This window comes from Epinephelus fuscoguttatus, linkage group LG7 (genome assembly GCF_011397635.1).
Source record: "Epinephelus fuscoguttatus linkage group LG7, E.fuscoguttatus.final_Chr_v1".
Classification (NCBI taxonomy): domain Eukaryota; kingdom Metazoa; phylum Chordata; class Actinopteri; order Perciformes; family Serranidae; genus Epinephelus; species Epinephelus fuscoguttatus.
The window spans coordinates 21527540-21550305 of NC_064758.1; the positions used below are offsets into that span (position 1 = coordinate 21527540).

Sequence of the window (22766 nt, forward strand, 5' to 3'; positions counted from 1 at the left end):
GGAAGTATGGGAGGCATTTCTGATACTGGTATCGCAACAACTCTAGAAATTTGATGTGAGAGCCGCTGGCTGGATCAGACCAGCTGTCAATCAGATGATACAGCAGTGCTGCTTGAGTATATATCAGTGTTAACAGTCTGTTGGTAATGGCATACTTAATCATTTATGTAGCAGAAAGTATGCAGTACTTAGTAGGCAGTATGTTAGTATGCGATTCCTAACAAAGCCATATTCAAACTGCTTTTTTTGTCCAAGCAAGACGTAAAAACTCAAAGATATTTAGTTTATATTTCATATGATGAGACAAGGTGAAGGAACAAAATCTCACATTTAGATTCAGAAGCTGGAAGCATCAAATGTTAAGCATTTTTGCCTCGAAATTAATTAAATGATTAACCGATTATCAGGCCGACTGTTGTGATTTAAACATGACTAGGATGATGTTTTGTCCAACAGACATTAAGGGAAGTGTTAGGCTGTAAATAAACTAGAAAAGGGGGACAACACACTCTCCAAGTCCTACAACAACAAAACCTTGTCTGAACAAAAAGCTCTCTGACAGTCACAGTGCAAAAAATCTATCGCTGTTGTACCACTAAGGCCACATTGTGCTCTGTGCATAAATTTCTAGCAGTGGTGTCTGTTAATAGACCAACTGATAACAGCTGAATAATATGTATCAGTGAGTGCATTGGTGCTGGAGCGGGGTGATGGATGCCTCCTGTGTGCTTTCCTCTTATATAAAGCTCTCTCTCCTCTCCCGTCTGAGTGAGTGGCTTCCCACTACTTGGCTCCCCACGGTTAGCTTGTCAGCAACCTCTCCATCTCTTTTCTCCGCACCTGCACCTGACACTGCGAGCGTTCCGTCATCCACCTCTCCTCACCCCCCCTGGAGAAAATGTTCAGCCCCGCCCAGCTAGCTCCCAGCAGCCCCTGGGGCACGGGACAATTAAAAAACGAGGCAGGAGCTCAGTCGAGCTGTCAAGCCGAGTCTCAGATGGGACCTTGCTTGTATTGCTGCAGAGGTAGGGGGGAGTTTGGTGTTGGAGCCCAAAGAAAATAATACACTGTGTCGGTTGTACTTGACATCAACATTCTGTATAGTGCAAGGTGATGGCAGCATATCAACACCCTGAAAGCAATGCAGTCTGGCTGGAGCGATATATTTGGCCTTACAGTATTCAGATATTGTCTGACTGCACAGAGAGGGAGACACACACGCTCAGAAACACACACACACACAAATCCACCACTATATTCTGGTGTCAGCCAATTACAAGCCTGCCCTGACTGCCCTTGACTACACTCCCTAACCTCCCTGCACAATCCATGTCAAAACCCTCGGCACTGATTTTTTTTTTTTTACCCCTCTTACTCCCCTTTTTTGCTTCTTCTTCCTTCACTTCTTTCACTTGTCTGTCTTTAGGGTGTGAAATATTTAGCAGCCCCATCTAAATACACCTTCAGGCACAGAGTGAGTCAGAGCCGCCTGCCTCCTCAGGTAAGAAGTAATGAGAGGGGGGGAGAGAGAGGGAGACAGTGGACGAAGGGGTTGGTGTAATATCTCATCAACATTATTAAATCATTTCTCCTCTCGGCAGTCCCTGGGTGGTCTTGGGTTGTGTTATTTCTCAGTCAGGGTTCAGTGGCCTCAGCACCTAGGGTTGAGTTTGGCCGCTTTGCTAGCCTGGTGCTGTGCTAAGCAGGTGTCAGGGGAGTTTCCCCTCAATTAAGCAAAGGTAAAGTAATGCCTCTCACCGTGGCGGCGCCATGAATACATTAGTCTTGCTGTCACCACAGGCTAGAGCATCGAGACGCATGAAGAAGACAGACAGCTGGTTGCTTGAAACGCTGCTGAGGCAGATTAAGCAAACTAGCAGCAGGATTGTGTGGTACTGTATTAAATAAAAGCTTATTCCAGACCTCTGATACTAAGCAGATGAAATGGCCTACAGGATATGATCTGAAAACCTTAATTTATGTGGATGAATACATCAACATAATCAATTCTAATATATACCAAAACAGTAAACAGTGTAATAACATTTTGTATCGGAGTTGCTAGGAGTTAGGCTAATGAGTTTGTATTAGCTGTCTGAGTGGATGACACTGGAGGACACCGAATCCTTGTTGTGTTAATTAAAGCTCAATGAAATGATGCCGATGAAAAATTAGCATGACCCCACAGCCACAGTGAGGGATACTGCCAGGAAAATGGATCTCTCTGTTAAGTCTGGTTTCAAGGCGAGGCTGAGAGAGACAACACTTTTTTAGAAAGTGAAATCAAAATAAATCATTTTAAGCAATTATCTGATTAACTACAAGTGGCAAACATCTGAGGAATCAATTACACCCAAGATGAGAGTTAAGCACATTAGGGCTGCAATTAATGATTAATTTCATTATCAATTAATCTGCACGTTATTTCTCGATTAATCAGCTTGTCAATAAAATGTCAGAAAACAGTAAAATGTGCTCTGTGTGATTACCCAGGACCCAAGGTGACGTCTTCAAATGGTCTCAACTGACCAACAATCCAAAGCTATTCACTTTATTGTCATGTATGACAAAGAAAAGCATCAAATCTCACTTTAAAATATTATGAAACCAGCAAATATTTGCCTTTTTTTGCATATAAAAACAGTACAACATTATTTTATTATTATCTGTCAATCAACTAATTAATTAATCAACTTAACATTGCAGCTCATCTTACGATATTTCTAAAAAAAATACATAATGGTTGTATCGTTTATATGTGTTACTTGCTAATTTGAAAGACAAAAATCAAAGCAACACTAGCAATCATATCAATCCACACTGTCTCCGTGAAAAAAAATAAAAATGCTTTCTTGACATTTTAAACCAGCACACTACAATCACCCTACTATTTTACTCCATCTCACAAAGCCAACAAAAAAAGGGGTTTTATAAAAATATGTCAACAGCAGCAATAATGCCTTCTATTGTCAGTCTTTATGTGTGAGTATTACAGTGTGCTGGACAGGCGTATTGAAAAGGGCTGATTGATGGCTTCACTGTAGACTGTCTGTCCACCTCTTTTCCTGATGAGACATGTCAATGTAAAGACACATGAATGCAGCAGCCTGTCCTCCATTTTCTCCTCCTCTCCTCCTCCTCCCTTGTCAGAGGCAGGGAGAATGACGCAGTAAATACAGATGCTGTGTGCGCCGTAATTCTGGGGCCCGCTGCCTTTTATCTGCCATGACAGCTTCTGCTGCTGTCGAAATCAAACGGCCGGGCGCGAGGAAAAAGCTAGTATTCCCTTTAATAAACTGCCAGGCAGAGCAGAGTGAGAGTAGAAAAGGAGGCACTCAGCTCTGCTCGGCACTGGCCAGGCTTGGCTAAGCAGCAGCTGAGGGGAGAGGCGAGATAGAAATGGGGAGAGCACTCCTTCAGGCATTAGTTGGTATTATGCCGCTCACGCAGGCTCAGGCATCCAGCATCATTGCACTTACCAAGAACCAATCGGTCAGCGGGGAGCATTGGGCACTCGGCAGAGATATGCACACTGAGATGAGGACCAGTGAAAAGAGACGGTGGGCAGCGCAGTCAGCACCTGCTCCCCGACTCGACCACAGCCCCTCTGAGCTGCCAGGGTCAATTAATTACATCCCTCTCTCAACGCTCTCCATTAGGATAAACAGAAATAAATGAAGAGCAGCCTGACAACAAGTGGAGCGCTGAACCCCCAACCCCCGGCAACACGACTGACCAGCCCCTCCTTCTGCTGATAAATCAATTAGTCATTTACAGGATTTACTATTTTATAACATATTAAATCATATGATTCAGTTATCAAATAAATATACTAAGTATTTCTGAGGTGAATGTGAGAATTTAATTAATTGTAAATTCAATACACGTTTTTGCTTTTAATGCTGCTTAGCCAAATGAATACATCAGAAGACATTAAGCCAGGGGGGTCGTGATACACCAATATTCACGATAAGTGTGATATTTAAAATGGAAATACTAATACAATGTTAATAATACACATATGATACTATTGTGTAAATAATTCAGCATCTCTTATACCATTTCCGTTTCTGTACATTATCGGTTTGTCTCCCGCCCTCCAACGCCATCTGGTTCCCTCTTCACTATCTATTATGTGTAAATGCTCTTTTTGTACAATTATGTACAGTTATGGTCACTGAGACTGTCTCCACCTCTCTACACTCGTATTTTGAGTGTAAATCATTTGCCAAAAAAAGATTTTTATTTTTTTATTGATATCACAATAACATTGTTACCATGAAACTCATTTGGCCACAATAATAGTGTAATGAAAATCTGTATTGTGCCAGCCCAACTTTGGGCTATGGTACGTTGTGAAGGGACAGCTAGCGACTAAATTAGGAAAACAGAATTTATAAGATTAATAATTAAATTAATAGTGAAAATATGCTTCAGTCAAAGCCTTGTTCTGCAATGCAGCTACTGTAGGACAGACATGTCTCATCCCCTCAAATTCTCCCACTGACTCATTCTCTGTGTGTGTGTGTCTGTGTGTGTGTGTGTGTGTGTGTGTGTGTGTTGGACAGGAGGACGAGGAGGGTTGCTGCTTTGGAAATAGACAGCTTTTTGTTCTGACCCCACAGCTGTCACTAGCATAAGACAGCCAGTTACTGGCAGCTCACATAAGCATTTTACTTACACACACACACACACACACACACATATACACTCCCACCCTTGACATGAAGAGGGGGGTGGGACAAGAGGGTTGTGCTTTAGGTGCCAAGACCCCTGAGGATACTGTTGTGATGCACAACTGCATTAGACGAGGAGGCAGGAGGGCTAAATCACTAAATACCTGGTCAGTGTTTAGGATCCCGCTCCACCACAACGCCCCTAACACCATTAACGTCCTTCCTTATAATCCAATTATAAGCCATGTGTGTCCACATCAATCAGCCATTTTCATTTGAGCCCGTGGTCTTCTTTATCACCATTACTGCTGCAGTAATTGAGGCGGCGCTATGGAGAGGCTGTGCAGTTTACCTCCATCTGGGAGGTCAAGAGGAATGCAATTGGTTGACAATGATTATGCTCTGGCTGATTAGGCTATGGGCTACCGCTGAATATTTAGCACTGATTAGACTAAGCCCTGTAGAGAGCCATGTGGCTCGCTAACAAAAGGGACGAGCCATAGGGCAGGGAAAGAGGGCTAACAATCAGCGCAGGCTAGTTCAAACAGGCTATCACAGACTTTTAATGGCTGGATCAATCTGAATGCTAACGACAACATTGTTTTACGATGATGTTATTGAGCAGTTTTTGTGTGGAGAAGAAAAACAACAGCTGTGAATGAAAATAATTAACCAATATATCCTATCAAACTGAAACACTCTGAAAAATCCTTACAGGTAAGGATTCAGTGGGGTGTAGACATTTATTACAACAGTGAAATTTTACTGCGAAACTCTTCGAACAATTATAGAGATAAAAACTTCCAGGCTGCAAAACAGATTTATATGTTAGCCTCCATGACAGGAAACAATCCATACAGCTCTGGGGGAGATAGCACGCGCAAAAAAAAGAAGAAAAAAAAAAAGAGATGGACACATTAATAAGTGATACACAAAATGGCTCCTCTAATCCCCTTGTGGAGATGCCAGCACTTTTTCCTCATCAGTGATTGTGATATTTACACAGAAACTGAAGTGCACTCCTGATTGAAATAGGAGGAGAGGGCGGATGAGGAAACAGGGGAGAGATGTTGAGAGAGCGAGAAAGATAAGCGCAGTGAAAGTGGGAAGAGAGGAGGGAAAAATGACCGGGAGAAACGACAGCAGGGAGAGCCGAGGAGGGTGGGAGAGAAGGAAAAACAGATGGAGGAAGGCAAGGAGACGTGCACTTATTTGCAGAGGCTTTAACTGTCTTGATCCTCAATAAAGAGGTGAAACTGATTAGGTTTATATCAAACGGCTGCTTGTAACACGGTGCCTGTCGTTGGGAGCACAAATCACAGTCAAGTCAGGTTTTCCTTTTTTTTCCATGTGAAAGAGCCAGCTCTCTCCTCACTTGTCTCCCACTCTCTCCTTTATTCAACGCCGCGCAGCCTCCTAAAGCGCCAGCTTGTCAGAGTGACAGATGCAGACACGACCACTGACCTAAATCACTCTTTTCCAGCACATTAACCCCCATGTCCCTACACTTTTTACGCAAAACACAAAACACCAACACTCCAACACAATCCTTGCGACACACCACACAATGAGAGCGACCCAAAAAACCCCACCCTGCTGTATTATCACCCTCCTCCCTGAATGAAGGCTATTCTTGAAATGCCTAAACAAGAGGGGAAAAAAATCACACCGTCAGGCTAAATAAATCACCGTCTGCTGTTCCTAGAGGGACTTTTTCTATCCTGCATAATGACAAAAAAAGATGTGTGAAGAGGGGGGGAGAAAAAAAAACATTTTTGTCCACCTTGGAATAAACATGGAAAGGATCAATAATACTTTAATTACTGCAGCCCATGTTTATGAAATGCAATAATCATTCATTAAAGATGCAGACAGCGGCAAGCAGGCGGCCGGCCGGGCGTCAAGGCTGCGTGCGAGGGTAGGAGAAGGGAGGGGAGGGGAGGACTGGCGTAAATGATTCATGGTTTGATATCTCTCCTGTATAATGGGCTCCTCCGGGGAGCTGCTGGGGCTCCACTGCAGCGACTGACTGCCTGCCTGGCTGGATGGCTGCCTGGCTCACTCTGACTCTGCCCCGGCTGCTTCTGCCACTGCTGCCTGCTGCCCGAGATTAAAAAGCCTTGCCTACCCTGAAAAGCGGCTCAGTGAAAACAGAGAAGCGGGGACGTGCACATATACACATAAAAGGAAGCGACTTGATTCAATATCGTCTGACAAAGTATCTGGGGGCATGCAGACGGAGGGGGAGTGAAGGAGGGGAGACAAGAAAATATCAAAATCCTTCTAGGGAGAAACATTGGCTGCAGAGATACGGAGGATACTTGTAACATCTAATGGGAATATGGGAGCATTTCTAAAGCCTCCCCCCACACACACACACATCATCCTCCTTCACCAGCCTATCAGCCCCCCCACCCTGCACCACCTCCTCACCCATGGAAAGAGAGAGGAAAAAAATGAAGAGATTAAGGTTGTAACGTGTTGGGCTAATCATAACATAGACAGTTTAGTGCCATCTCGCATAATTAAATGCTTTGCACTAACCACCTAATGCATACTAATTTGGAACAATCCACTCCTGGAGTTGGCAGACCATGAAGCTCCCTGCAAAGGAGGTGCTCGTTTCCCTCTCTGCATGTGCATGTGTTTGTGTGAGACACACACACACACACACACGCACTGATTTGCCGAGGAGTAAGGTGCTAAAGGTCAGGCCGTGGACTTGAAAGAAAAGGTCAAGCATTATTACAACATGACTAAATAAACAGGCTGCGCACAGCCCCCAGCCCAGCCGCTGCTGCGAGTGCTGCGAGTCTCTACCTACACGCCGTGCTACCTGCCTGTCTGGCTGGTTTGGATTCAGTTTCATCCCTTGTCTTTATCCACATATCCCTCCAGCTCTAAGACAGCTGACATGAGGACTGTCATATCCTGCCTAGATTCTTATCCCCTGCTGGCTTTATTGCTCTCTTCCTCCTGAGTCACAAACACACACACACACACACATGCACACACAAAGCGAGAGAGAGAGAGAGAGGGGGAAGCAGGGCTGCTGGAGCGTGCTTTAAAGCACATTAATATTAATTGCAGCACTAGCTGGAGTGATAACACAGACAAGATGCCCCTGTGAGGGAGCTGGGCGCAGGCAGCCCCTGCTTTTTGTTCGCAGCACTACTCATCTGTTGGATGGCCATGGTGAGGCAGCAGAATGATGAGCATTTCATCTTTGAATCGCTTGTTTTATATTAGAGGGGGCCTACCCTCGCCAGTGAGGGGAATTTGTGTTTGTGAGTAGTTACTGTGTGTGTGTGTGTGTGTGTGTGTGTGTGTGTGTGTAGGAGCATGGGCATGCACTGAGTGATAAAAACTAGGCAAGATGAATTATTAGGCTAGTGGCTACATCAACAGCAGCAGAAATGTGCCTGAAATAACACAGAGTACTTAAGCGATCCTGCTTTTATCTCCCCTACTACTCCTGGCTTGGCTACCTTTTATGTCCTCCACACTGAACTCAATATTCTGTGAGCAATGAGCTCTGCTAAAGATGTAAATAATCTGCTGTCCTGGAGAGAGAAGCAGCTTTTTCAGTACGGTGGAGTAGAAATACAAATGGAGTTGAAGCCTGGGTGCTGAAGCCCATCTCCACCTCTAAGCTTTTTTTTTCTCCCGCTGCAGGAAGAGCAGGCGGCCATAGGCATCAACAGATGACAGCTATATCTCTAACAGTCCTCCATTTTTACCTCACTCTCTCTTTTTTCCTCTTTTGTCAATTGCTATTGAGAAACCTGACGCTGTCTTTACTGCCGCCTCACAGTAGTGGCTTTTTGCTGTATGGTTTTGTGCTCCTTTTTCCGATTTCCCCCAAGACTCATCAATGCCCCATTACCAAGTCAAATCAGGTGGTGCTGCAGAGATTTGCCGAGAACCAGGGCTGCGAGCACACACACACACACACACACACACTAGAGAGGATTCATTCAAGAAGCCTGGGAGGTTTTCCACCAGCAGCTCCACAGGATCAGGAGCAGGGCGAGGAGGTGAACAGAGGAGAAATCACTTCTGGCTAAATGCTCGTGAGTGGTTTATGGCCCAGGGGGGCAGAAAGGGAGACAAAGATGTAGTAATGCATCTCTCTGACACTCCTTTAAGCGGCTGACCAGATTGTAATCTCCTGGGCCCACTAGTCACACATTATTGTTTCTCATTTCACGTGTCACAAACAATTAAAACATGGTGGTTGATTCCTTACTCTTACAAACAAAATGCGCACAAATCTATAAAATTAAATCCACTCATATGACTTCCTTCCCCCCCCCCATACACCCACATGTACACCTGCATTCCTAAGCCAAATTCCCAAAGAACGTCACACATATTTCTCACTTTCATCATCTTTATCTCTCTGCAACAGCAAATACAAGGTGGACGAGCCCTGTGTAATGTAAGCAGCTGCTTACAGAAAAGCAAAAAGAGAAAAGAAAGGTGGTGGTGTGGTGGTGGGGTTGGGGGGGGGGATAAAGACGACGTGTCCTTTTAGTTTTCTCTGCCTGTTGTCATCCTCTTCACAGCAACAGCTGCACAGGCAAGACAAAAAAAACTCTGGGGAAGAGTCAGGCAGAGGGAAAGAAAAAAAAATAAAGCAGCATTGTGCATTGTTTTATGTAGAGATTTTCACAAGCCTGTCGTTGATTAGAGGAAAAGGCTGAGTGCTAAATACAGAGGGAAACAAGGAGAAGAAAGGGAGGACTGCTGGTTCTCCAAGGAAAGGTCTCTGAGGGCTGCCAGAGGTGGTGGTGAATCTCTTCCCTGTGACAAAGCTGTCGCACCGAGGAGTGAAATTTAAACTCCTGCTGTCAGGAGAATTTTTTGGCTTTCATTACACCCCGTGCATGTGTCTATGTACTTGTGCATGCATCTGCGTGCGTGTGCATGAGCGTGATACGAAGCCGCACGCCACCTTGCTCTGCTTACTACATTTGGGTTCTGCAGCGAGCTCGCGCTGGCTTTGTGCCGAGCAGATCGTTTGCTTTGTGCCAAGAATAAAGGAAGAGACTGAAACTCTGACAGCGTTCTCCTCGCACTCAATCACAATCATGAAATCTGTGCACAAAACAAAACATCCCCAACCTTGATGAGAGATTCAGGCGATGGTGCTGCACCATCTCACCTGCCAATCGTGTTGTTTAAATTTAACCAGAGCACATCAAGATGGAACACTGCTCCCTAGACCCTTCCACAAGCACTTAATCAAGTCGTCATCAGAGGCACCCCACTAATGTATAACTGAAGAGGCAAAGAGAGAAAGAAAAAAAGCTTTTGGGAAGGCAGACTGGAATAAGCTCATCTATACAGAGAACCAGGCCTCAGCAATGCCATGCCAAATAGCATTTTCTTCATTTGAGAAGGCGGTGAAATGGGGAGATGAGGAGGAGGAGGATTTGGCCTCCTAGTGCGCTGCTATGCCCCAGCTCGGCTAAGTGACAGTGATTCCTACAGTGAGTCGATTTGCTGCTTTTGAGTGCCTGGAAACTTGTCTGGCAGAGTGCTCGCAAGGGAGAAAGATAGATGGGAGAATGGGGGGACCGAGCCTCACCTCTCGCTGTCTTCTATTTGTCTGTTCATCCCTGGAGGCCTTTGGGCTGCTTGGTACAACAAAGAGGGGGGAGAGGCGACAGAGAAAGAGCTCTGCGGCCATCCACAGACAAAGCAAAAGCAGAGAGGACAAGTTTACAGGTAAATAGTGAGAAGCAGCTGGCTGGGAGAGCTGAGGCGGGCTCGGGTTTCAAACAATCAATCACCACTCACTCCTTCACAACAACAAAGATTTGGCTTATAGCACAGTACTCACTACACAGAGCATATCTTATTTTCTGTGAAAGCTACTGAGCAGGCCTATAAATTCTGGGAGCTTTGGTTAACACCAAAGCACAGCAATACATAACCAACGCATTACTGAATGACATGTTCAAAGACTTGCGGTGTTGCTGCAAAGACAAAGCACAAACAAATATCAAGTGTGCAAAGCAAGATTTAACCCGACTTTCAACTCCACAAAGGATCACACAATGCTGCTGGAATATGGGTGGCTGATGACAGGAATAATTTGCCACATCGCTGATTTGAGAAGGAGCACTTGAAGATGACACAGAGAGACAACTTTATTGTCATCCTAAAGAGGATCTATGAAATCAATGGGAGGAGATCAATGCTGTCTCTCCTGCTCTCTCGCAGCACTTTACATAAGCAGCAATAAGCATCACAGAGGCCATCATCTAGCTCACCGATTTCCTGTGCAGGACTCCCAGACACCTCCAGGCAACAAAGCTCCTCTCACTCCATCAGTGCAACAGTCACATCCACAACTTCACTCACAAGGAAGGAGGAGGCAGCAAAGGAGAGGAGCTAAGAGAAAATACCTCGGGCAAGCCAGATAGAGAGGGCTGGAAGGAAGGAAGGAAGGAAGGAGGAGAGACAGAGAGAGAAAGAGGGGTTGCAGGCGGCTAGTGGAGCGTCTTCATTAGGGTATAGCAGCTAGCTCTGGCACCGACTAGCCGAGCACTGGAGTAAGAGCTGCTCATCCTCTCAGTTAATTAGGATTTCTGCTGCTTCATTTTGGGGCGAGGGACAGGATGTTGGAGGCTTGATTGCCTTTTATTTCCCAGCCTAACGGCTCGGCTGCCTCTGCCGCTTTATTAACAAGAGATCTTGCAGATTTACAGCTTCGCGGCAAACATCAATTTCAATAATTACAAGAAAACTGTTAGTGGGGACACAATGAAACGCACGCACACACACTCTTTTTTTCTCTCTCTCTCTCTCTACCATCACCACTCTGACGCCCCTCCCCTCCTTCACAAGATCTAATTTCCATAGATGTGCCCTTTTCGTGATTGCATATTATAAACACGTTAAAACACACACTGATTTGCCTCAGTCACACTTAGCACTTCAAACGCTTTACAACCAATCGCTGGCCTGAAGGGCAAAGCAAATACTGTGAATGTCACATTTACATTCAACGCTCAAACCTCAGCATTTGTGTTGTCACAAAACAAAACGGATGATAGACAATTTCTCTGTGGAGCAATTACAGCTGGCTTAATGTGCTACTGGTCAGAGTCAGAATAAACTACCTCCCTGAAAAATTATCATGTGAGTTAACAGGATAAAACATCTTCGGAGATATAAGGGACTACAAGAGCAAGTCCTCTTCTTAGCTTTATCTTTATACATTGGCAATATGCCTAGAATTAGAGATTTTACCACTTGACAAAGTGCATGTGTGAGACTGAGGTGAATCCTGCTCTCCGCCAACAGCTACAATCGGGAAAAAGGCATAATAGAAATCATACTTTAAAAGGCGCCTAACATCAGATTCAGAACAGAGAACCACAGATTTCATTTGAATAAAATCAATAATTGTGTTGACTTGCAGTGTATTGCCTTCCTGTCTTCTCATCTTGCTCGCTAATGTTTCTTTCATGAGCCAGCCCACTGCTGGTGACATTATAGCTACAGCACTTCCACAAGTCCCCAATGGATCGGTGAAAATGGTTGGCGTAAAACACAATTAGTACGGTCCATATGGCTGCTGGTGGAGGAGGAGCAGGAGAGGTCCCATGTGGTCCTTATAGAGGCCCGCTCTTTTGTTACCTTAAAGATCAAACTGTTGTCATAATAATGGGGCCATTTCAATTGTGGCACTTGGTTTTTTGTGAGGCAGCACTACTTCAACAGATCCTCACATTGTGGAATGACTCGTGGCAAATAAATTGACCAACCTTGGCTGATAGCCTAATCAATAGCTCCTTCATCATGATTAATGGCTCATATTGAATAATGGGGAAATTTAATGTGAGGGGAGCGTTACTTCCTCATTTCAGTGCTCAGCCCTATCGATTGGTTATAACCCCCCTTTCTGACCAATGGAATGCGCTGATAAGAGAGCGATGTGTTCGACCTATGTAAACTGAGCACAGAGAAAATGATTTACTGTGCTTTAGGCACGTCTCATTCACTGATAGCTCTGTATGCCCTGCCTGACAAGCATTTTCTTGCCTGAGAAACGCAGACACCTTTTACTGAGTAGAAGCGAACAACAACAGCTTGAGGCAACAGATTTATTACAAATTGATCTATTAGATAGCACTGCTGTGCTTCGCTGTTTTCTCTTTCTCCCCCCCCACCCGCTCTCTCCCTCTCTCTGACAGCCTTCCCCTGATGGTAGCTAGAGTGTATCAGAGTTGAAGTGCTACAGTGGCAAATCTAAACCCAATCCTCAGAACTCATTTTCTCTGTGCTGGCTGCTGGAACTGGGGTACGCACAGAGACAAGATGTCCATCCTTAAACCTGTGGTCGATCCAGCCGTAAGTCCCAGCACCTAAACTGAGGGCTCAGCAGGCTCAATAGGTGCGCCTAACCCGCAAGGGCGAGCAAGGACACAGTTTACCAAAGGCCCCTATTGAACAGCAGAGTGGAAAGTGCCACAATGTCGCCGGGGTCATTTCCTCACGGCTGCATGAACCCTGAGCTCACCACTGGCTTGCGTGCCGTCTCCATTAAAACATCAGTAACAGGTCTGGGCTCTGCAGCTCTGCAAACAAACTGTGCCTCATGTGCAGTCACAACATCGGTGCAGTACCTGTGTTAGTCACAGAGGCCAGGCCACAGAGCACAACCAGCAATAGTAACAAGATGTATGTATGATTTGTCTCAGTGTCACAGTGTTGAAAATCAATGCCCTGCATATTGTTCAGAGAAAAACAGCCATTACAGCCACTTCATGTAATGACAAAGACATATGTTTGTCTGGACAACAGACAGCTGTTATTGACACATCTCTCTATAAAACAATCAATTAAATCAGCTGCATCATTTAGACTTGCTAATCAAGGTGGCTCTCTGGTAATTACAACAAAGTGACTATATACCTTAATCACTGTCAAGAAGTACGGTGGATCATTTACCAAACATTTCCTCTAGCAACAAGATAACTGACCTTAAGGCTGTGTATTGGCAAGAATTTGGCGATACAATACGTATCAAGATACAGGGTTATGATTCAATACATTGCCTTATACAGCGATACAGTAAGCAAGGCCATATATTATCATTTGTTTAAATCTAATATTAGGAGAACTGTCATTCTTGGTGTTTACGTTAGCAATTTGTTAGGTTGGAGTAGAAGAGTCAAATGGCTGCAAATGACTGCTACGAATCTTTGTATTTAAATGATTAATCAAAAATCGACACTGTGTTTTTGAGAGGTGATATAGTACCACAAAAGATAATATAGTATACTCAGGTGTATTGATATTTTCTTAGACCCCTAATAGAGTGCTGCAGGAATAAGTCCTGAAACACAGAAAAAGTTAGTATTTTTGCAGTTTCTGTTACCATGTCTCAAAGTCTATGGGTTTTTTTAAAGATGTTTTTGGTTAGGTACCTGAAATAAGGTCCATGGTAAAAACAAGGTTAAAAGATTTCATGTTTTGTTCTATGACACAACACAACATGAAATACGTCAGTAGTAAATAACCCACATGTGAATTTTGAATCTATTACGTGTCTTTAAAAAGGCGGTTGCTAACAAGTGGCTAAATGAGACTACACAGCTTTACAGCCTCATTGTGGTGGCGACGGCAAAGTCATGCGACTGTGGTGTAGTTCATTTAAAGCCTAACGTTAGTGTTTTACCTCTGGCGACTGCATTTACATTTGTGGAGATTATCTTGCTGAACAAACATGTCAGTATCATACACTTTTGTCTGCTGCAGAGCATATTTTCTATAGTAACCCAGAGGCCAACAGAAAAATCCCACTGGCTTTTTGTCAAGGAAACCATGGCAATGCTAACTTCTGTGTCAGCCTACAAAAACACGTCATCTCTGCAGCATTCTAGCTTAGCCCAAAGCAGGTCTATTACTAGCCAAGCTCATGGATAAAAACTCAGTTAATATTGTTAATATCAATGCTCCAATACATCAATAGAAGCCTTAACTGTCACCAGCAGAGAACAAAATCTGACTTGATCCCTTTATATGCTTATGGTTCAACAACAAGAGCAGAATATTTGGCAGGTTATGTAGCCTATTTAACAACACACCTGCGCTGAGAAATACTGCTGTCAATAGTAACAATAAATGCTGATCGAAAACTGCACTGACTCTATTGTGCTCCTTTCCTTTAATCACCTCCATCTTTCATCTGTGCTGTAGAAGGAAAAAGAGCGCACGGAGAAAAAGGGCTATTGGCTTCCGGATGGCGTATAAGTGCGTGTCGCTGAAATAAAGGGCATCATCTAAAAAGATGTTGAAATATTCTAGGGAGAGAGTATATGTCTATATAAACATCTTCAGGCAGGCAGCTGCAGGGGGTGTGCGCAGTAAAACACTGGTATGCATTGTTTGTGTTTCTGCACCACTAGCGCCATGCCGTGTCATTACATGAGGCAATCTCTTACCTAATCAGCACTGACACACACAGCGGCAAAGCACTCCTCCTCCTCCTCCTCCTCCTCCTCATCTCTCCCCCCCTTTCTCTCCCTCTCCTCAGGGGCCAGCCAGCTGATCCTACACCATTTCATTTTCCTCTTTTACAGAGATGGCAAATGGCTGACTGTTATTTTTGAACACTTTCAATTCATGCTTTTGTCACTGTAATTGAAAGTGCTATTATTAGCCTATCTTACTCAAATGCTTGAAAAAATAGGCTATCATCTGCATTCTATGGTGTGTTTTAACTAATAATTAGCGAGATGCAAGAAAAATCTAACAATGTGAAAGACTCCAAGATATTGCAGACAATAAAAATCTGCTGTGAACCAACTATCATCACAGCTAATACACTACTACCATGTATTCATTGCCCTGTGTTTACTGTTGCTTCACAACTCTTACAAATGTTAGCCAAGCATCCATTTCCAGTTTCCTCACACTCCATTGTACAACCCCTCATGTACATAAATCACAGACAACACTGAAATGTGGTGAGTTGCAACACTTTGCAGGCTCATAGCTGCAAAGTCACATACAAAACTGAACAAGGCAAATATGGAGAGAACTTATTTTTGCTGTACCTAGGACCTGCCAAGAGGCTGGCAACAACACAAAACACAATGTGCCTGATCAGTTAAGATGTGAATCCATGCCAAGCCAGCCCAATAAGACACAGGCGGCATTTGCGGGATGAAGTGAGACCGACTTCACCATGGCTGAGCTCACAGAAAAAGTAGATTTGATCACATCGAGTACATCAAATACCACCAGCAGTATGTAGCGAGACAGCTCACAATTGTTAACACGGGTTGCGTTTGCCGATACGATCTCCTTGGCACAATTGTGGAGCTGCGGAGTTAGGCCCGAATCAAACAAAGATGAGATATGATGCAGCATGCTTGGATCTCTTCTTATGAGAGGTGAAGGGAAGATGTCAGAGAACACAAAACACATCCAGCATCTTGCCTCCTCTGACTTGCTGGGATAAGCCAGGAAGAGGAGGGGGGAGGGGGAGAAGTGTGCTTGCCTCATTTCTGCCAGTGTGCCCTGTGCGTGTCAGTCCAATATCTTAAAACAACACATGCAAGGCTTTGCTACAGCCAATTACCCAGCTCTTGGCACGGGAACTGAAAAACATCTTCGGAGAACAATAAAGAGAGCTTGGCTTGTTGTGCGTGCTGTCAGTAAGTGCTGACAGATTGTTATTTTTAATGAATATACAGCACTTGAATGGCCCATCAAGAGGTCTTTGAGCGAACATTGCTCCTTTGTTCAGAGCATTAATTTTCTATGTAACAGCCAGATATCTTGCAATGAAATTGATATCAAGCACTGTACAGGAAAAACCTAAATCAGTTTATCCACTTGCTTCCCTATTGCACCCTCTTTGCAGCAACTACACAAAGTCATTAGATTATAAATACAAGGCAGCGCACTTTCTTAATTACAAATCTGATGTCTAAAGATGCTTGATTACACATCCTTTCCTGTGCTGGCTCTGTCAAGCAGATATTTCACTGCTTACCTGCCTCCCCTGCCAACATAATTTCACACTGTGTATGAAATCCTTGAGCAAAAGTCACAATAAATCCCCCTAATCACCTTTATTTGAAACACAATAGCCTCGCTGAGAGTAAAATGCCCCTTTTAAAATACAGGCTTACCACACCGATGACAGGTTATAGCACCATCTCGTACCTGCCACAACGCCTCAGCATACAGCATGAAGTAGCTCTGAGACTATACCCAGATATTATTATGGGGAATCATCCTTCATGACAATTCATGGTGAGGGAAAGATGTAGTGACGGCATCTTGGCGAAAAACGGCAAGATGCCATCCGAGCACAGCATGTAAACATTGAATTCCCGAGCATGTGTATTGACAAATCATCCAACAAAGAGGTGTCAGAGCACAGTGAAAAGGGATTTTCCTTAACATTGTCTGGCCTTCCATTTGCCACATATTACTCATAAGAGAGCTGCCATTACTCAAACACACATTAGTCATTAAAGGAAAATAGCAGGGCTATTACATTTCTCTTATCATTACTCTGCCGCTACTACAGCCACCCAGCTAGATTAACATTCGACGGATGGGGTGTGTCATTGGATATGTGACTCAAAGTAATTTTACCCACTGCTGCTCTTGAGATCCCATTCAAATTGAAACACTATAAAACACCCTGACCTCCTCTGACCTCTGAACTAACCAGATAATGGGGATTTAAAAAAAGGGACTTTGCACATTTATACAAAACATCCATGCCACAAATGTTCTGTTTTAAGCTGCTCTAAATTATCCTCTTGGCTGAACCTGAAAAATTCCCTTTCTACAAAAACTATAAACCAAACATTAAGATGCTTTTCTGTCGGAGCTGCGCTAAAGTAGTAATCAACGTATAGCCTGTAATGGCAGATGTCTGTAACCTAACCTTGCAAGTTTACAGTCTAAGTGGTAGTTTAAGAAAATCTAAATCACAACCACTAAGCTACTGGCAGCATGGAAAGCCACTAAAACATCAGATGTTCCATATGCATGATGTATGGAGCTAAAGAGGTGTATGATGGTGCAGCTTTAGTCACAACTGCAATGACTTGATACACTAAAATCTAAAGCAGGCTGAATATGTTTTGGTTTATTTTTTCAAAGCAAGAAAGGGATGTTACCTGTTGTTAATCATAACTTGTGTGTAAAAATATTGTTGCAGTATTCCTCTCAAAATGTCTGACCATATGGGTGTATGCATGTGTAAGTGTGTTTTCCTTCCTAACCCTCTATTGCTAAACCACAGTGTGTAACAGACATCACAGACGTAAATGATGTGTGTAAACTTTTTCAGTTCACTGCCCTCTCTCCACAGTGTCATGTCATTATCGGGAGGCCTGAACAGGTGGCAACTACACAGATAGAGTAGCAGTGTAGTTGCAAAGCTCCAAAACCTGTCCATGTTAGTTTGCTTACAGTCATGGTAATGTGCATGTCTATGTTTTAATGCTGTCAGGGTATCAGATAATTAATTTGCAATTTCCTTACACCCAGCTTAATGTTGTGGCACTTTGACAAGGAAATGCAGGCTTTGCTGTCAACACTAAATTCCATTCTCTCAGTGGACTTAAAATAACTTGGCATTTACGAAGCAAATCAAATGTTACTCGTGCCTTTGATCACTGTGCAGTGTATGTTCAAGTTATGGTGAGGACCACAATTGTGCAAGGCTGCGTAAGACTGTGAATTAGTCAGCAGTGAGTCAGATGCACTTAATAAATATAAGTCACTAGCTCTCCCTCTTTCAGATATTAACATGAACATAAACTGTCTTAAGGATCACATTTAAATGACAGGTTATGCAGGATGTCTGTAGCCAGTGTCTTCTGTTAATGTTCAAACTTACAATCCATAACTTAGAATAACCTCATGCAACAAAAAAAAAATCAACTTCACTTATAAAAGCATAAACCCAGCATATAACGTTACTACTATCCTTGTGCCTCATGTAGTCACTACTACAAATGTTTTGAATTACCCAGGCTGCCAGAGGTGAAAAGTGTTCATGCCAATTCTGCTGATTCTATTTGTTGACAAATGTCTCCCATGAAGATTTTTACAAGCCTTGCATCTTTGTTTCCAACAGCCAACACGAGTGTGCCGTTATCCACCGTTAGCTTTGCTCAAAACCAGCCAACACCAGGCTCTTGAATAACCACATACTGTAAGCTAGATGACAATAATTGACCACAAGTCAAGCACACAAAGACAGCAAGTTAGCTTCGCCAGCTAACGTTTCCATGAGCTAATGACAATAGCTGAATGGGCTCGGGCTACTCCCTGGAACACAGCTACTACACCGGGTGATTCAAAATGGGAAAACGTTTGCTGTGGGGTATTGCAAGGTTACGTTCACGTTAAAGCCACAAAGCGTTTAATAAAAATGAAGCCATGTTGTGTGTGTGGCAAGTGCTCTGCGCTAACCGGTGTCAACGGGCTGTTTGTATCCAGACATTACCCTGCTCCTTGTTGGCATTCCCAATCAGTGCTAGTCACTGGCGCTAGCCGCTAACGTTAGTTCATGGTAACCAGCAACAGTGAGGGGCAAACAAGTCTATCAGCTAACTAGCTAGCTGATGCTAATAGGCAAATTAGCCAAATAGCTAGCAAGCAAGGGTGTACGTTAACAGCCCCTAACGTTTACAAACTATTCCCTCATATTTGTCATTTCCTGCTCGTTTACTGATGAAAGTCAAAGGCAAAGAAGAAGGCTGGTGGAAGCTCACAGCACTTACCTTAAAGAGCTTGATCTACAACATCTGTGATTTGTTTGATGAGAGACTGCAACAACAAACAATAGCAGCAGCAGCAGCAGCAGCAGGGGCAGGGGCAATTAGCCAACGTTAGTTAGCCAAGTGTCGCCACTACACAGAGTAGCACGGCAGCTGCAGTGCCACCTGTATATCTTCTCTTATGTAGCTATAACGGAGCGGACCACGGTTGATACAATGCTGTCATAAATGATGGACTTGAGAATAAAGAGGGAGTAATCGTTGCCGGAATGCACAGACTAGTGTGTGTGAGGGGCACTCAGCATGACAGCATCCTTCTTCATCTTGGGGTGAGAACAGTTGGGGGGTTCTCAAAGTTCAACCGGTAAAATATCGTCACCCACTGGCCAAAACTGGGAACATCCACAGCGAGGGAGAGGGGCGGTGTGGGAGTCCTCAGGGTGTCTATACTGTAGCAACACTTGGTCTATCTTCATCCTTATAAACCTGTGATACTGCCAGACTATATTTGGACTGCCAGTGAGCCCAGAAGAATAGAGTACAATACAATACAATCTCTGTGAGGGGGTTTGAGTGTACTGCAGCACTGAATATATACAGTCAATACAACAGATGTGTTGCATTATAAAGCATACAGTGAACAAATAACAGAACTGGAACAGAACATTATAACAAAATGTAACATTTAAAATCACAAAATAGAGAACAGAATTCCTTAATGGTGGATGAAATACACTGAGCACCTGAGAGAATAGAAAATAATAATAATTCCATGATAATCAAATCTCTATTGGGAGATTTGAGTCAATTTTAGTATTGAATATACAGAAAATAGAATATATTTACATCAAAAGGCATATTTTAAACAAATAACAGAATTAAAGGAGAAATATATGACAAAATCTAACTATATATTACCACAAAACAGTCAATGCTATACTATAGTGTAGACACCTGGCACAACAGAACAGCAGAATTTAAGAGGAAATAAGGATACCATAAAACTTCAGTTAGTAGCTTGGGCTATTATTTGCTTAAATCACCTAAATCAACAGGCCTATATTTGGGACAGGTGTCTGTATGGGACAGGGCTTTAATTCCTTTCACACAAAACTGTTACACAGCAAAGATCAGGAAATAGAAAGAAATTGGTTTTTTTTTAACCAGTATGAGCATGTGAGTACTTGTATAAAAATTAGGCTTCAGATAATATATCAGTTATGAATCATTCATCTGATGTAGCTCCAGGTGACAGAGCATCAGAGAGTGTGAGATACGGCATCTGGCATACCGACACAACACCACATTATCCTGTTAAAACAATACTCACAACCTGAATTAATTTTCATGAAAAACTCTTTTGATTCTTTTGATCTGAGGAGCCTTATGGCCTAAAGGAATATGAATAACTCATCATTGAGGAATGGAATTTGAGGTAGCCAACAACCCAGTTTTATACATTTGAAAAACTTCTATAAAAAAAAAAATTCTGCTTGGCAACCAAACCAGGTGTCTATATGGAGACAGGCGTGTTGTCTTTTCCTGGTTTTAAAGGCTGCGTTACAGTAGAATGATGTGACTTTCTGAACTTACTGGACTGTTTCAGCTGTTGTGTTGTTTACCTTTACCCACTTAGTCACTATATCTTCATTAAATAGTCAATATTTTGTGAAAGCATCAATAGTCAACCCTATAATGTCGTTGGAATATCAATATCAAGATATTTGGTCAAAAATACTGTGATATTTTAAATTCTCATATATATGACGTCATATTGCCTCTCTTCCTAAAGTACAGAGAACTTTACAAATCTAAACTTTACAAAACTCTGCACTGATATTGCCAAACCAGTTGTAGTGCATGAAGTAGCATATTACACTTTTTTTCTGTGCCATCCATTTCCAGCATCCATCAGTATCTAAGAATTACATCACTGAAGCTCCACTAATGCAACAGTTTATAAAAGAAATAACCATTTAAAAACAAACACAATTAGAAAAGAACAATATAGAAATAGAATTAAATACTTCTTGTAGGATTTGAATTGCAGCATTGAATATACAGTAAGTAAAAGAAACATGGTATATATTGTGTAATGTATTGGGGTCCACATGAGATGGAATAGTTAGAAATGTAAATTTAATCATAGAATAGAATACAATAATTAAAGTTTTATGAGTAAAAGGCAGCAATCTACTTTCATGACTGATCATTCAAAGATTTTTTTTTTTAAAACAGCAGAAACAATCATAGTCTTTAATAGCATTTGGGTGTTGTTTCCTATTTTCTGGCAGTGTTGACTGGGAGGGGGTGTAAAGGTGAAAACACTGGTCAATATGTTTTGAATTGTTTGTTTGTATGTAACACTGTGTGTGTGTCATGACTGGTGCAGTAGCCCTGCTTAAACCTTTAACCCCTTGAATACACATGAACTTATTGACTGGCATATAGTGATCGGACCATGGATGGATTACAGAAAGGGCCCACCAGGCACAGGTCCAGGGGCTGAAAGTGTCAAGGGGGGTCCTCTGGTCTTCACCTATCAAATGTCAAAATGTCAAATGTCAAATTAAGACGTACTGAGAAGGAAGAGGCTCTAAATGGCCACAGATAGATGCAAACCCACAAAAAGATGCATAACAACTACAAAGAGACGTGGAACCACCAAAAACTCTATGCATCTTGCTCCTGTGTAGAAAAGGTGGTGTTCAACTACAACTCCATTAAAGATAGCAGCACCTATATCCCTAATTAAAATATAACAACCTGTGTCTTCTCTGCAACTGAAACTATCCTTTTTAGACAATGAGCCTGATGTCATCATGATTTGTGTCTGTGAGGTGTAGATCTGCTTTGGTGACAATACTGTGGAATTAGATTAATTAGTCTTTTTTTTGTACTAGAAATAAAGATTGTATAATTTAATAAATGGTGTTTATCTTGTTCATTTGGTACATGTGTGCCTCATGTCAGGACCAGGAGCTGCCTTTAGTACATCCTGTTTAACAGTCAAATAAGTATCAGTTTGATTTTCGGTGGCAAAATCGGTGGCTGTTATAATTCTGTTGTTATATCTACAGGAACATGTATGTTTTGATGAAGCCCAATGAAGTAAACTTTAAACACTCAGTGCATAAGACTCAGGGGGATTTAGTGGTGTCTAGCAGTGAGGATTGCAGCTAAAACTTCTCTAGGTTAGAATTTAAATGCTCATTTGTCAGCTTTTTACCAGGAGCTGGATTTTCCACAGAGGTCTCCTCCTCTCCAAAACATACGGACCAGGTGATTAAAACCAGTAAAAACACAGAATAAA

At 42.8% G+C, this 22766-nt stretch overlaps 1 protein-coding gene across 2 annotated transcripts in view; it reads right to left on the minus strand.

Annotated features, from left to right (window-relative positions):
• Positions 1 to 19740, minus strand: part of rerea (arginine-glutamic acid dipeptide (RE) repeats a) — a 146744-nt gene extending 127004 nt beyond the window's left edge. For both annotated transcript variants that reach the window (XM_049580777.1, XM_049580776.1), the window contains exon 1: positions 19457 to 19740. The gene's annotated coding sequence lies outside the window, so the exon portion shown is untranslated. The remainder of the gene's footprint in view (positions 1 to 19456) is intronic.
• Positions 19741 to 22766: the final 3026 nt, after the last annotated feature.